This window comes from Eubalaena glacialis, chromosome 11, assembly GCF_028564815.1.
Source record: "Eubalaena glacialis isolate mEubGla1 chromosome 11, mEubGla1.1.hap2.+ XY, whole genome shotgun sequence".
In the NCBI taxonomy this organism is placed as follows: domain Eukaryota; kingdom Metazoa; phylum Chordata; class Mammalia; order Artiodactyla; family Balaenidae; genus Eubalaena; species Eubalaena glacialis.
In genome coordinates this window covers 90,340,297-90,353,626 of record NC_083726.1, presented here as the reverse complement: position 1 = coordinate 90,353,626, position 13,330 = coordinate 90,340,297, and the positions used below count along the sequence as shown (strand labels likewise).

General features: G+C 40.6%; 1 protein-coding gene and 1 non-coding gene across 4 annotated transcripts in view; one reads left to right on the top strand and one right to left on the bottom strand.

The window, feature by feature from the left end:
* Window positions 1–13,330, bottom strand: part of DENND5B (DENN domain containing 5B) — a 211,341-nt gene that overhangs the window by 196,167 nt on the left and 1,844 nt on the right. The gene's annotated exons all lie outside the window — the stretch shown is intronic.
* Window positions 6,712–6,818, top strand: LOC133101880 (U6 spliceosomal RNA). The gene has a single exon (XR_009702767.1). It is a non-coding gene; the product is annotated as a U6 spliceosomal RNA (small nuclear RNA).

The following is a 13,330-nucleotide window of genomic DNA, read 5'->3' as shown; positions in this document are numbered from 1 at the left end:
AGCTGTGGGAAATAAGAAAATCCTCCCTGGACTTCCCTGGTGGCACAGTGGTTAAGAATGTACCTTCCAACGCAGGGGACACGGGTTCAATCCCTAGTCCGGGAAGATCCCACATGCTGCGGAGCAACTAAGCCCGTGCACCACAACTACTGAGCCCACGTGCCACAACTACTGAAGCCCACGTGCCTAGAGCCCGTGCTCCAACAAGAGAAGCCACCGCAATGAGAAGCCTGCATACCACAACAAAGAGTAGCCCCTGCTCACCACGACTAGAGAAAGCCCACGTGCAGCAACGAAGACCCAACACAGCCATAAATTCATTCATTCATTCATGCATTCATTAAAAAAAATTAAATTAGAAACTCCTCCCTGGGAAATCCCTGGTGATCCAGTGGTTAGGACCCAGCGCTTTCACTGCTGGGGCCCAGGTTTGATCTCTGGTCCGGGAACAAAGATCCCAAGAGCCGCAGCGCTGCCCAAAAAAACAAACAAACAAACCTCCTCCCTGTTTGTGCTGGGGATGAAGGTAACTGGAGGATTCATGAGACCTCAATTTCTTCACTATGAGATGTTAATGACAGTGAAAATTTTTGCCAAAAAATTATTTCCTCTTCTCCACATTGTTACAGAAAAAAGAACCAAAAGAGCAGGTTGTGGTTTTAAGAGGACTAAGATGAAAATAAGGGTGATCTTTGAAGAAGCAATTAGGGGGGAAAAAAATACAAAAGCCTGGTCTATGAGCAAACTTGTGCCATGCTGACTATTGGAAACTTAATTTAGATATCACTTCTACATGAATGTTTCCTCAAACTATAGAATAACTTTCTGTGTTAAATAACAGTGGGAGTGGGAGTATGTTGTACTAGAAAAGAGGGAGACAGGGAAGGCAAGAAAACACGATCTTCAAAGCAGAAACCTGGATTCTCTAGGCCAGGGCAGGAGACAATTATGCAAAACAGGTGGATTTACATCACAAGGCCTCTGGGATATAGAAAAGAAACTATTTAAAGTATCTTTAAACTGGGTTTCACAGTTTAAAACCTAGAGGTCTACAAGCTGTATCTAAGGATTCAGACTATTAGTCCACAGCAGGGTTGAACTTTAAAACTTCTACAACTTTAAAATTATAATTCTACCTCATATTTTTATTGTATTCTACAGTTTAAAAGCTCTTTGCAAAACACTGTCATATTTTATAATTGAGATAAGTATCTAGAAACAATCTAGATCAGTGTTAAGTGTTGAAAAGCATACTCCCATGTGTGTCCTTGGACTATGAACAAATTTTTTAAAAAATATACAGGGAAGGGAAGCAAATAGACTACTGTTGCAGTGGTATTCCTAAGAGAACATGAACATATGAAAACTATTCACAGCTCACCAATAACTAGCTTGGCAGTAGCATTAACAAGACAGATTTCCCATCATGTATGGGGCTATTCACAATTGCTGGTATGGTGCATGTAATGCCACCTCTTTCTCTTCCACTCAATAAAAGCACATAGGAATGTAAATGAGAGTGACATCATTAGAGGGAAGACCTTGAATTCATCCCACTTATTTAAAAATACATACCATTTACAACCTCAGTATTTCAACTATTATTAATAATTACTTGTGACCCAACTCACAACTGCCAGGCACAGTAATATGTCACCACCCAGCAGTTGAGGACAGCTGGTCTGGAGGACTTGGAGGGGCAGCAGGGCACAGTGGAAGAGGGTCACCGGGATGCAATTCCAGCTTTGGCCTTTATTGTCTCTGTGAATTTGGGCAACAACTCACCAAACCTCAGCCTCCTCGCCTGTAAAGTGATGATAGTAATACCTTCGAATTATTGTGAGGATTAAAGACAATGTTTATAAACCAACCACAGTTCATGGCCCAGTAAATGTTAACTATTTTCATAGCTTCATCATATAAAGGTGATTTCCTGGAACTACTTCTGACTTAATAGTGCTAGCATGTATCTTTGAAAGTCATTTAAAGAAAGCGTTATTTCAAAATTAACTTTCTGTACCAGTGATGTATACAACTATTATATATTTTATATATATGAAATATATATTTTATTTACGTAAATTATATATATATGTATGACCTGTATATATTTTATAAAAGTTAAAAGGCATTAACTTAAGAAATCCATTAATTAAAATAGTCACAATGTTTAATTTAGAATAAAGTTAGTAAAAATCATGGATTCTTGGGAAAGGTGCAGGAATGAAGGGGAAAGCAACTGTTTCATGTTCTTCTAGGCTCACGAAGTGCTGTCTCAGCAGTGCATAAAATACTTCCATTTTTATTCCCAGAATTCTCAGTTCTTACCCTCCTCACACTAAGACAGATATCCTTGCATTCTGTTTGAAAAGTAAGGTAGAAGACAGCCTCATACTGAAAATTTTTGGAATCTCTGGCTAAGAGGTTATTAAATGGTGCCATCTTAAAAAGTCAAGCCTTAGGCAGAACAGAACATTATACAAGGTACGATAAAGACAGAGTATAAATGGGAAAAAAAATACAAAGGATTAAATTTTATAGAAGAGAACTGTCCTGGCTGACCAGGCCCAAAGCTGATGTGGATGCCCACGAAGAAGGAAACTGAATGCAATTTCCTTAAGGTATTCCTCTAAAGACACAACTGAAGCTACCAGTGCTTGTTTGTACAGACACTTTCTGAAATTTCATAAACACTACCCACCATTTATGTGCTCATCACTTGGCACTAGTTCATAAATAAGTAAGACATGTTGTTTGCTTAAAAAAAAAAAAATCAAAGCATTGCTGGTATCTGCATGCTTGCTTGCATAAAACTAGTGTTTAAAAAAAAAGTTTATCACTTTTATTTATCTATTTATCATAGCTTATTTCAAGAGGGAAGGATTAGGCTAATAATATTATAGACATAAGAAATTTTTAGTAGCGTTCCACAAAGGTGACATACACCTTTTAAAAAATTAATCATTCATCCACTCTCTTGTTTTTTTTTTAGCAATTTCAAGCTTCTTATTTAAAAAAAAAAACTCTAGTCCATTTTAGAGGTTAAAAAACCCACAAATAAACCAAATATACTAAATTTTATTGTTGGTAACAAAAGGAAAAGTTCTATATTTGTTCATTTCAAGTTATCTCATTCATTTATTCAAACAATCTGAGTCCCTATAATGGGCCAGGCACTATTTTAGTCAAAGGGTATACAATACTAAACAAGAGGGACAAGGTCCTGCCCTCTAGGAGCCGACAATCTAATGGGGAAGATTGACATTAAAAAGTAAAAGCAGGGCTTCCCTGGTGGCACAGTGGTTGAGAATACGCCTGCCAATGCAGGGGACACGGGTTCGAGCCCTGGTCTGGGAAGATCCCACATGCCGAGGAGCAACTAAGCCTGTGCGCCACAACTACTGAGCCTGCGCTCTAGAGCCCGCGAGCCACAACTACTGAAGCCCATGCGCCTAGAGCCCGTGCTCCACAACAACAAGAGAAGCCACCGCAATGAGAAGCCCATGCACTGCAATGAAGAGTAGCCCCCGCTTGCCACAACTAGAGAAAGCCCGCATGCAGCAACAAAGACCCAACACAGCCAAAAATAAACAAACAAACAAACAAACAAATAAATAAATAAAAAGTAAAAGCAAGCAAATGCATTCACAATATATTGTCGGGTACTAATAAGTGCTGTGGTAATAATTGTGAGGAAAATACAGCAAGGCGACTGCAGGGTGGGGCAGGCAGGGAGAGGAAGGACACTATTTTATACAGGATGGTCTGGGAAGGCCGCTCTGAGGAGGTAACAGTTGTGCAAAGACCTGAACGAGGAGAAGAAGCCACTCCCACAAAGATGTAGGGCTGCACTGCCCAAAGGGTGGCCACCGGCCACATGTGGCTACTAAACACTTGAAATGTGGCTAGTCCAAATTGAAATGTGCTGTAAGCGTAAAATACACACTGCATTTTGAAGATTTAGTAAGAAAAAAAGAATGTAAAATATCTCATGAATAATTTTTATATTGATTATATGTTGAAATAATCTCCTAGACATATAAATAAATTTAATATCACCTGTCTCTTTTTACCCTTCTAAATGTGGCTACTAGAAAATTTAAAACTACAAACGTGTCTCACATTATATTTACAATGGACGATGCTGGTCTAGGGGAAGAGGATCTAGTGAAAGAACAGAAGATGAACAGGCCATGAGATAGGAAGCTTGCTGGGGCTTCCCTGGTGGCGCAGTGGTTAAGAATCTGCCTGTCAATGCAGGCGACACGGGTTCAAGCCCTGGTCCGCGAAGATCCCACATGCCGTGGAGCAACTAAGCCCGTGCGCCACAACTACTGAGCCTGTGCTCTACAGCCCGCGAGCCACAACTACTGAGCTTGCGCTCTAGAGCCCGTGCTCCACAACAAGAGAAGCCACCACAGCAAGAAGCCCGCGCACCACAACCAAAAGTAGCCCCCGCTTGCCTCAACTAGAGAAAGCCCGCATGCACCAACGAAGACCCAACACAGCCAAAAATAAATAAATAAAATACATAAATTAAAATTAAAACAAGAAGAAGCAGCTTGCTGTGTTTAAGAACCTGAAAGAAAACCAATGTAGCAGGAAAGAGTGATTCAATCTGAGAAGGTTGGAAAGGCAGGCAGAAAGCAGGTCATGAACAGCTTTGCCAACCAGGGTGAACAGACTGAATATTTGTGTCCCCCAAAATTCCTATGTTGAAATTTAACCCCCAATGTGATGGTATTTGGAGGTAGGGCCTTTGGGATGTGCTTAGGTCATAAGGGTGGAACCTTCATGAATGGGATTCATATATATTCTTATAAGTGATATCTCAGACAGCAACCTCACCCCTTTCATATAAGACAGCCATCTACGAACCAGGAAGTGGGCCCTCACTAGACACCCGATCTGCCGGCACCTTCATCTCAGACTTCCCAACCTCCAGAACTGAGAGAAATAAATTCCTGTTGTTTATAAGCCACCCAGTATATGGTATTCTGTTATAGCAGCCTGAACAAACTAAGATACCATTAAAGAATTTGAATACAAAGGAATCTATTGAAGAATTTTAAGTGGAAAAAATTATTCTAAGATCCCACTGGCTATTGTGTGGAACACTGGTAGTATCATCCATAATGCTAGAATACAGACTTCTAGAGATTATATAATATGGTCATTTCAAACAGGGGTCTCTGGGTTTCTAAGAGTCCATGCAGATAACAACGGAGAGCCCATGAACTAATACTAATATTTCAAAAAGCTTATTAAAAATTGCACCTTTCCTGTAAAGGGCACTGCATAGACTAACTTATTTTTTTCCATTCCTTGTGAATGAAATTATAATTACTTCATCAGTCCTCATGTGAAATATGGGGTATATTCAGTCTTCATGTTCTATGTCATCTAGGATTAATCTTTTAAAAAACCGATATACTTAGTTTTTCATTCAAAAATAATTTCAGGTCCATAGAAGACAAGAGTGGTAAGTTCAGAAATCAATCATCTCACTTAACCCCTTCGAGACAGATAAAAACACTTGAGACCAGTCCCACCCATCAGGAAACTTGCACAAGCCTCTTAGATAGCCTCGTCCACCAGAGGGCAGACAGCAGAAGCAAGAACTACAACCCCACAGCCTGTGAAACAAAAAAGACATTCACAGAAAGACAAGACGAAAAGGCAGAGGGCTATGTACCAGATGAAGGAACAAGATAAAACCCCAGAAAAACAACTAAATGAAGTGGAGATAGGAAACCTTCCAGAAAAAGAATTCAGAATAATGATAATGAAGATGATCCAGGACCTCGGAAAAAGAATGGAGGCAAAGATAGAGAAGATGCAAGAAATGTTTAACAAGGATCTAAAAGAATTAAAGAACAAACAAACAGAGATGAACAACACAATAACTGAAATGAAAAATACACTAGAAGGAATCAATAGGAGAATAACTGAGGCAGAAGAACGGATAAGTGACCTGGAAGACAGAATGGTGGAATTCACTGCTGCAGAACAGAATAAAGAAAAAAGAATGAAAAGAAATGAAGACAGCCTAAGAGACCTCTGGGACAACATTAAACGCAACAACATTCGCATTATAGGGGTCCCAGAAGCAGAAGAGAAAGAGAAAGGACCCAAGAAAATATTTGAAGAGATTATAGCCGAAAACTTCCCTAACATGGGAAAGGAAATAGCCACCCAAGTCCAAGAAGCACAGCAAGTCCCATACAGGATAAACCCAAGAAGAAACACGCCAAGACACACAGTAATCAAATTGGCAAAAATTAAAGACTGGGATTGACATGTATACACTGATGTGTATAAAATGGATGACTAATAAGAACCTGCTGTATAAAAAATAAATAAAATAAAATTCAAAAAAACAAAAAACAAAAAAACACTTGAGGCCCACAGCTGTCCTATGCAACAGGCCCAGGATGGCACTCTCAGCTTCTGACTGTGCATCCAGCTTTAACAACTGTACTGACAGCCACGCAAGCCATGGTTTCACAAGCAACCAACATTCCTCTTCAAAACTATAAACTTACCTAAGGACAAGTAATTTATGCTAAGAAAAGATAGGTATAAAACCCAGTAAGAAGAATGAAAAGGTTTAAAACTTTTTTTAAAGTGGTATTTTTATTTATGCAGTAAATGCCTTATACCTATATAATATCTTATCTTTATAAATATTCATTAATAAAAACAAAAGTAGTGCTCACTTAGGCAGCACATATACTAAAATTGGAACAATACAGAGAAGATTAGCATGGCCCCTGCGCAAGGAGGGCATGCAAAGTCGTGAAGCATTCCATGTTTTTGTACAGCAGAAACTAACATAACATTGTAAAGCAATTATACTCCAACAAAGATATTTTAAAAATTTAATACCACAAAAAAAGAACAAAAGTAAATCAAATATATATTCTTTTTTTTTTTTAAATAAATGAATGATAGAATGCTTGCAGTGCCACCTTTAAGAAGAGACAAGCCAAGTCAGATCTTAAAGGTCATAAAGACCAGTCTTCTCCCTCTTAATATCTTTCCTCTACAGAGGAGTTAAAAGATAATCTCATTTGATTATAAGGTTATCCATGAAGAGTACTGGTAGATTTTATAATCTGTGTGATACAGTATATGTTACTAAGGAGGCAGCAAATGTAGTGGTTATGAGCATGGATGGATCATGTCAGACTTTTAATCCAGGTTTCTCACTTCTTATACGAACTTAGGTAAAGTACTTAAATTCTCTAGCCTCAGTTTCCTCATCTGGAAAATAGAGAAAATAGTGCCACCTCCTAAGGTTGTTGTCAGGATTAAGTGAAGTAATAATCATGAAGTATTGATTAGGCCAGTGCTTGGCATGTGGAAAGTACTAAATAAATGTTATTTTATTATTGCTATTTCATTGTAGATTCTTTCAAAACAGTGACTGTCACCTATATACTCCTCAACTTGGCACACTGTAAGCATTTAACGTTGAATAATTAGGGGCTTCCCAGGTGGCGCAGTGGTTGACAATCTGCCTGCCAATGCAGGGGACACGGGTTCAATCCCTGGTCTGGAAAGATCCCACATGCCGCGGAGCAACTAAGCCCGTGCGACACAACTACTGAGCCTGTGCTCTAGAGCCCATGAGCCACAACTACTGAGCCTGCGTGCCGCAACTACTGAAGCTCACGCACCTACAGCCCATGCTCCACAAAGAGAGAAGCCACTGCACCGCAACAAAGAGTAGCCCCCGCTCGCCGCAACTAGAGAAAGCCCACGCACAGCAACGAAGGCCCAACGCAGCCAAAAATAAATAAATAAAATAAACAAATTTATTTTAAAAAAATTGAATAATTAATCCATAATAGCTAGTTATGGCTTTACCAAAAACAAAATTTAGGTCATTATTAATCAAAACTGTTAAGGATCTGGACATATGATACTTGTTTCCTAAAGTACTTTTTTTTTAATTGAAGTATAGTTGACTAAAGTACCTTATGTAGGAACTACCTCTACCCTCTAACAAATTATAGAAGAAGAAAATGTTTTCTTCCATATGGAGTTCCATGGAAATTATGACTAACTTCTATTACTCCAAGAGTGTCTGTGACCAGAAGTGGAAATGCAAACAAAAGGATATACTCAGGAATTTCAGAACAGTCTGTCTCAACTCCTTAGCAGTGGATATTACATACTTGCCCTCCTCCAGCCTTCTTTTTCTCTTCCAGTCCCCTTTCTTTCCCTTTCTCTTACTATTTTCTCCTCTTCCAAAGACACTTATGCTCCTCCCTCCTCCCCTCTCCCTATCCATCTCGTCTTCTCTGGTCTTCTGAGCTCCCTATGCTGGAAGGTCCTGCATTAGCCAATGCAGCAGGTGCCTGAGCCCTAGGGTTACCACAGGGACTTAAATGCTCTCACTGTTGGGCCAATTTCACCATGAAGAGTTTTATTTCCAGCGGATTTTTTTTAACTTTTTTTTTTTTTTTTAAATATTTATTTATTTATTTATTTGGCTGCGCCGGGTCTTAGTTGCAGCATGCGGGACCTTTTAGTTGCAGCATGGGGCTCTTAGTTGTGGCATGTGGGATCTAGTTCCCTGACCAGGGATAGAACCCGGGCCCCCTGCATTGGGAGTGCGTAGTCTTAACCACTGGACCACCAGGGAAGTCCCTCCCAGTGGATTTTTAAAATCAAGTTATCACTATACCACAGCAACCAGACCTTGAATCTTCTTTGGCCCCATTAGAATGGAACTTGATCCTTGTATTATTCCTTCCCCAGCCTCCCAGTTACCAGGTCAGACCTTCCAAACTCCCAAACATAATCTATTGTGGGCCAGGGATGTCAACAAGGCTAACAATTGAGGCACCACCAATGTAGTCAGATGAAGGAAGCTCCTACCCCACCCACGCCCGTACACCTGGCGGCAGTTTTTAAAAGACTTTAGCACAGTCTTGACTATTGACATTCAGTCTGGATTAAGGGCAATCCTGAAATGCCTGCTGAACTTGAGTCAACCTCATCTTTTTTCTGAGCTTAAATAACTATGGAGCTTTGTGTATTAGAACAAACAGGCTTGGGAATTCCGTGGCAGTCCAGTGGTTAGGACTCACTCAGCGCTCTCACTGCCGAGACCCCAGATTCCATCCCTGGTCAGGGAACTAAGATCCCACAAGCCTCGAGACAAGGCAAAACAAAAAACAAAAAAATCAGGCTTTAGTCTGGTGCCTGTGCTGGTCAAATGTGATCTCTAAGACCTTAAACTCTCAGCCTTGGTTTCTTCACTCTAAATGACGTCTAAGGTCCTTTCCAGCACTACTGTGGCATGATACTGTCAGTCTCAACTAAATTTTATATTTGAATTTAGACCTTGGTCTCCACTGCCTCTAAGCTCTTCTGGAAACCAGAGCCAAGACACCAAGGCTAAAAATAAACAGCTGGAGGCACCAAGGAAGATCTCTAAACAAAGGTCTCTGGCAGTGCTCACCCATCAGACTTCCATATCTATCAGCAGTACTGAATCCAAGCTACCATGGGAAAGCTTTAAGAATATTCTGGTCACCACAAAATTTGTAGACTCATGTGTAAGTCTTATTAAACACTATGTACTATGTATAAGGTACTATGAAAGAGAGAGGCAAAGGCCTTTCCTTCTGGGGGGTTTGCATATTTATGTTACTTAAATAAAGGTCTAATTACATCCTTCATTTTTCTTTTTTTCGTTTCTTTTTTGTTTTTAAATTTATTTATTTATTTGTTTATTTTTGGCTGCGTTGGGTCTTCGTTGCTGCGCATGGGCTTTCTCTAGTTGTGGCGAGCAGGGGCTACTCTTCGTTGCAGTGCGCAGGCTTCTCATTACGGTGGCTTCTCTTTTTGCCGAGCACGGGCTCTAGGCACACAGACTTCAGTAGTTGTGGCTCGTGGGCTCTAGAGCACAGGCTCAGTAGTTGTGGCTCACGGGCTTAGTTGCTCCGCGGCATGTGGGATCTTCCCGGACCAGGGCTCAAACCCGTGTCCCCTGCACTGGCAGGCGGATTCTTAACCACTGCACCACCAGGGAAGCCCCACATCCTTCATTTTTCCATTGCCTGAAAGATCTGTGCTGTAAATCAAGCCACATAAATTCCTACAGCTAGGTCTTAGAGGAAATGAGAGACATAAAAGAAAATTTCAAAATGACACCTGCTTCCCTTCACATCAACTAATTCCAGTGACTTCTATTTACAGCCCCTTTCTTCTTTATGCAATAAAGAATCAGTTTGAAACTTTTTTTCTTTAACATTCAAGGAAATTTAAACATTTCTGCTTTAACATTTAAGGGACAATTTTGTTTGCGGATAAAGTACATCGTGAAAATATACAGTGAGTAGGAGAAGCACAACAGCTAAGACATGGTAGAGAAAGGACAATAGGCAATACTGCTGTATCAGTATACATATACAGAGAGACATCTCCGTAAAATTTCTAGGTCTTCCATTTTAAAATATTTTAAATTTATATATATTTAAACTATCTTCTGCTGTTAAAAGACCTACTTGAGATGAAAGAAGTCTTTTCCATTGTTGGTAAAGCAGCGCCTTACTGGAGGAGTGTCTAAAAAACAATCTAAAGTCCTGATAACTTTATTACAAGGTCTCATTTCTCATAAAGTCTCAGTCTATTTAATTGTTACTTCATCATATGGTTTGTGTCCTTCATTTGATAACAATGTCCCACCACCTGCACAGTGTGAGTTCTAGGAATATACATATGTTAAGAAAAAGTCTATAAAGCAATTGGCAGAATTTACGTTTAATAGAAGTCAATTAAGATCTTCTACAGACAGGGGGACAACTTGCTAAGAAACAGTGTGATAAAAATGGATCAGTTCCAGAAAAGTAAAATAGAAACTTAACTATCATTAACTTTGAAATTAATGCAGCAAAACAGAAACAACCTTCTGACTAATTTGCCTAACTCACTGGCCGTGTTTCCTGATCCTTAAATGTAACTCTGTGGAAACAGTTAAGAAGACTGTTAGCTGGAAAATGATACTACATTCTCTTGTTTCCTCTCCTCACACTGGTCACATTTCTTAATCTCCTTGGTTGTTTGCCCCTCATCCTTCTCACCTCTGAATGTTGGAATGTCTCCAGGACTCAATCCTCGAGCCTCTTTTCTATCTACACCCACTCCCTGGGTGATGTCACCCAATTTCATGGCTTTCGAATCATATCTAAAAATAAATTCAGACCCCTGAAAGATGTCTTGCCTACTTGGTATCTCCATTTGAATGTCTAATGGGCACCTCAAACTTAACATGTCCAAAGCTAAACTAATCTTCTCCAGCCAGCTTCTCCATCAGTCTTCCAATTTTAGTAAATAAAGGTGCTTATAATTGCTTAGGCAGAAAATCCTGGCGTCATCTCTGATCACTTTCTTTGAATATTAATACCATACTCAATTCATCAGCAAGTCCTGCTGACTCTCCCTTCAAAATATATCCAGCTTCTAACCACTTCATGGCTACTGCCCTGGTCCAAGCCACCAACAACTCTCACCTCAAACAGTGAAAAAGAGCCTCCTAACCGGTCCATCTCTATCCTTGCCCCTAATATACTCTAGTCAACATGCCAGCCACAGCCATCTTTTCAGAGGGTACATCAGATCTCATTACACTGCTCAAAACCTAGTGAGATGGTTTCCCATCCCAGAGTAAAAGTCTGTCTATGAGGCCCTACAGAATCTCCCCTACCCCTTCTCAATGATCATATCTACTATTCTCCCTCTCACTCAGTATCAACCACATTGGCCTCCTTGCTGTTACCTGCAAAACTAGGCACTCTTCCACCTCAGGTCTTTGCACGTGCTGTTTCCTCTGCCTACAATGCTGTTCCCTGAGACAATCCACATAGCTTGCTTCCTCACCTCCTTTAGGGTTCTGTTCAAATATCACCTTATCAGTGAGGCCTTCCCTAACCATCTTATTAAAAATCATTACGACCCCACAAGTCTCACCATTCTGCTGGCACTGCCCTACCATCATTTCCCTGCTTTATTTTTCCTCATAGCACTTATTAACCTCTGACAAACTATATATTTTTATTATTTCGTCATGCTAGAATGTAAGTTCTATGATGGCAGGAATTTTTTTTTTTTTTTTAAGTTTATTTATTTTTGGCTGTGTTGGGTCTTTGTGGCTGCATATGGGCTTTCTCTAGTTGTGGCGAGTGGGGGCCCCTCTTAATTGCAGTGCGCAGGCTGTGGCTTCTTTTGTTGTGGAGCATGGGCTCATAGGCACGCGGGCTTCAGTAGTGTGGCACATAGGCTCAGTAGTTGTGGCACGTGGGCTCTACAGCGCAGGCTCAGTAGTTGTGGCACACGGGCTTGTTGCTCCGCAGCATGTGGGATCTTCCCAAACCAGGGCTTGAACTCGTGTCCCCTGCATTGGCAGGCGGATTCTTAACCACTGCGCCACCAGGGAAGCCCCGGCAGGGATTTTTTGACTGCTTTGATTACAGCTGAGCCCAGGGCCTAGAACACAATCTACACCTGAAGGCTTTCAAAAATATTTGCTGGGGCTTCCCTGGTGGCACAGTGGTTGAGAGTCTGCCTGCCAATGCCCTGGTCTGGGAGGATCCCACATGCCACGGAGCGGCTAGGCCCGTGAGCCACAACTGCTGAGCCTGTGCGTCTGGAGCCTGTGCTCCACAATAAGAGAGGCTGCGACGGTGAGAGGCCCGCGCATCGCGATGAAGAGTGGCCCCCACTCGCCGCAGCTGGAGAAGGCCCTCGCACAGAAACAGAGACCCAACACAGCCAAAAATAAATTAATTAATTAATTTAAAAAAAAAAAACTATTTGCTGAATGAACAAATGAAAATATTATCAGACAAAATTGTTACCTCAAAACACCAAGTATTATGAGGGGCAGAAATCCCAAACAACACCCACACTCACCCATAGTATTGCAAAAGAAGCCAGTTTGTGCCTTAAAAAAAATGCATTAAAAGTTTTTTTACTGTTCAATTTTGTTAAAGCCATTTGCACTATGCCTAAAGAGTCCCAGGCCACACTTACAGGCGTTGTTTTAGCTTTACTAGGCATACAGACTGATGAAGAAAAAAATATAGGCTTTTTCCAGTCATCAGTCGCCACTGACAGAAGGTCTCCAAGTGCCTCAGTGCCACAAATGCTTAGGGAGATGTTTAGGGGGAAAGGGATTCTAGAAACATAAAGTAATACCTTCACCAATCCCAAAAGAGGAATCTCTCCAAATCCCTCTGCAAACATTTTTTTCTAACTCCATAACACTTAACAAAGCCATTCTTAATATGTACATGAAATCTTAATTGAAGAAACA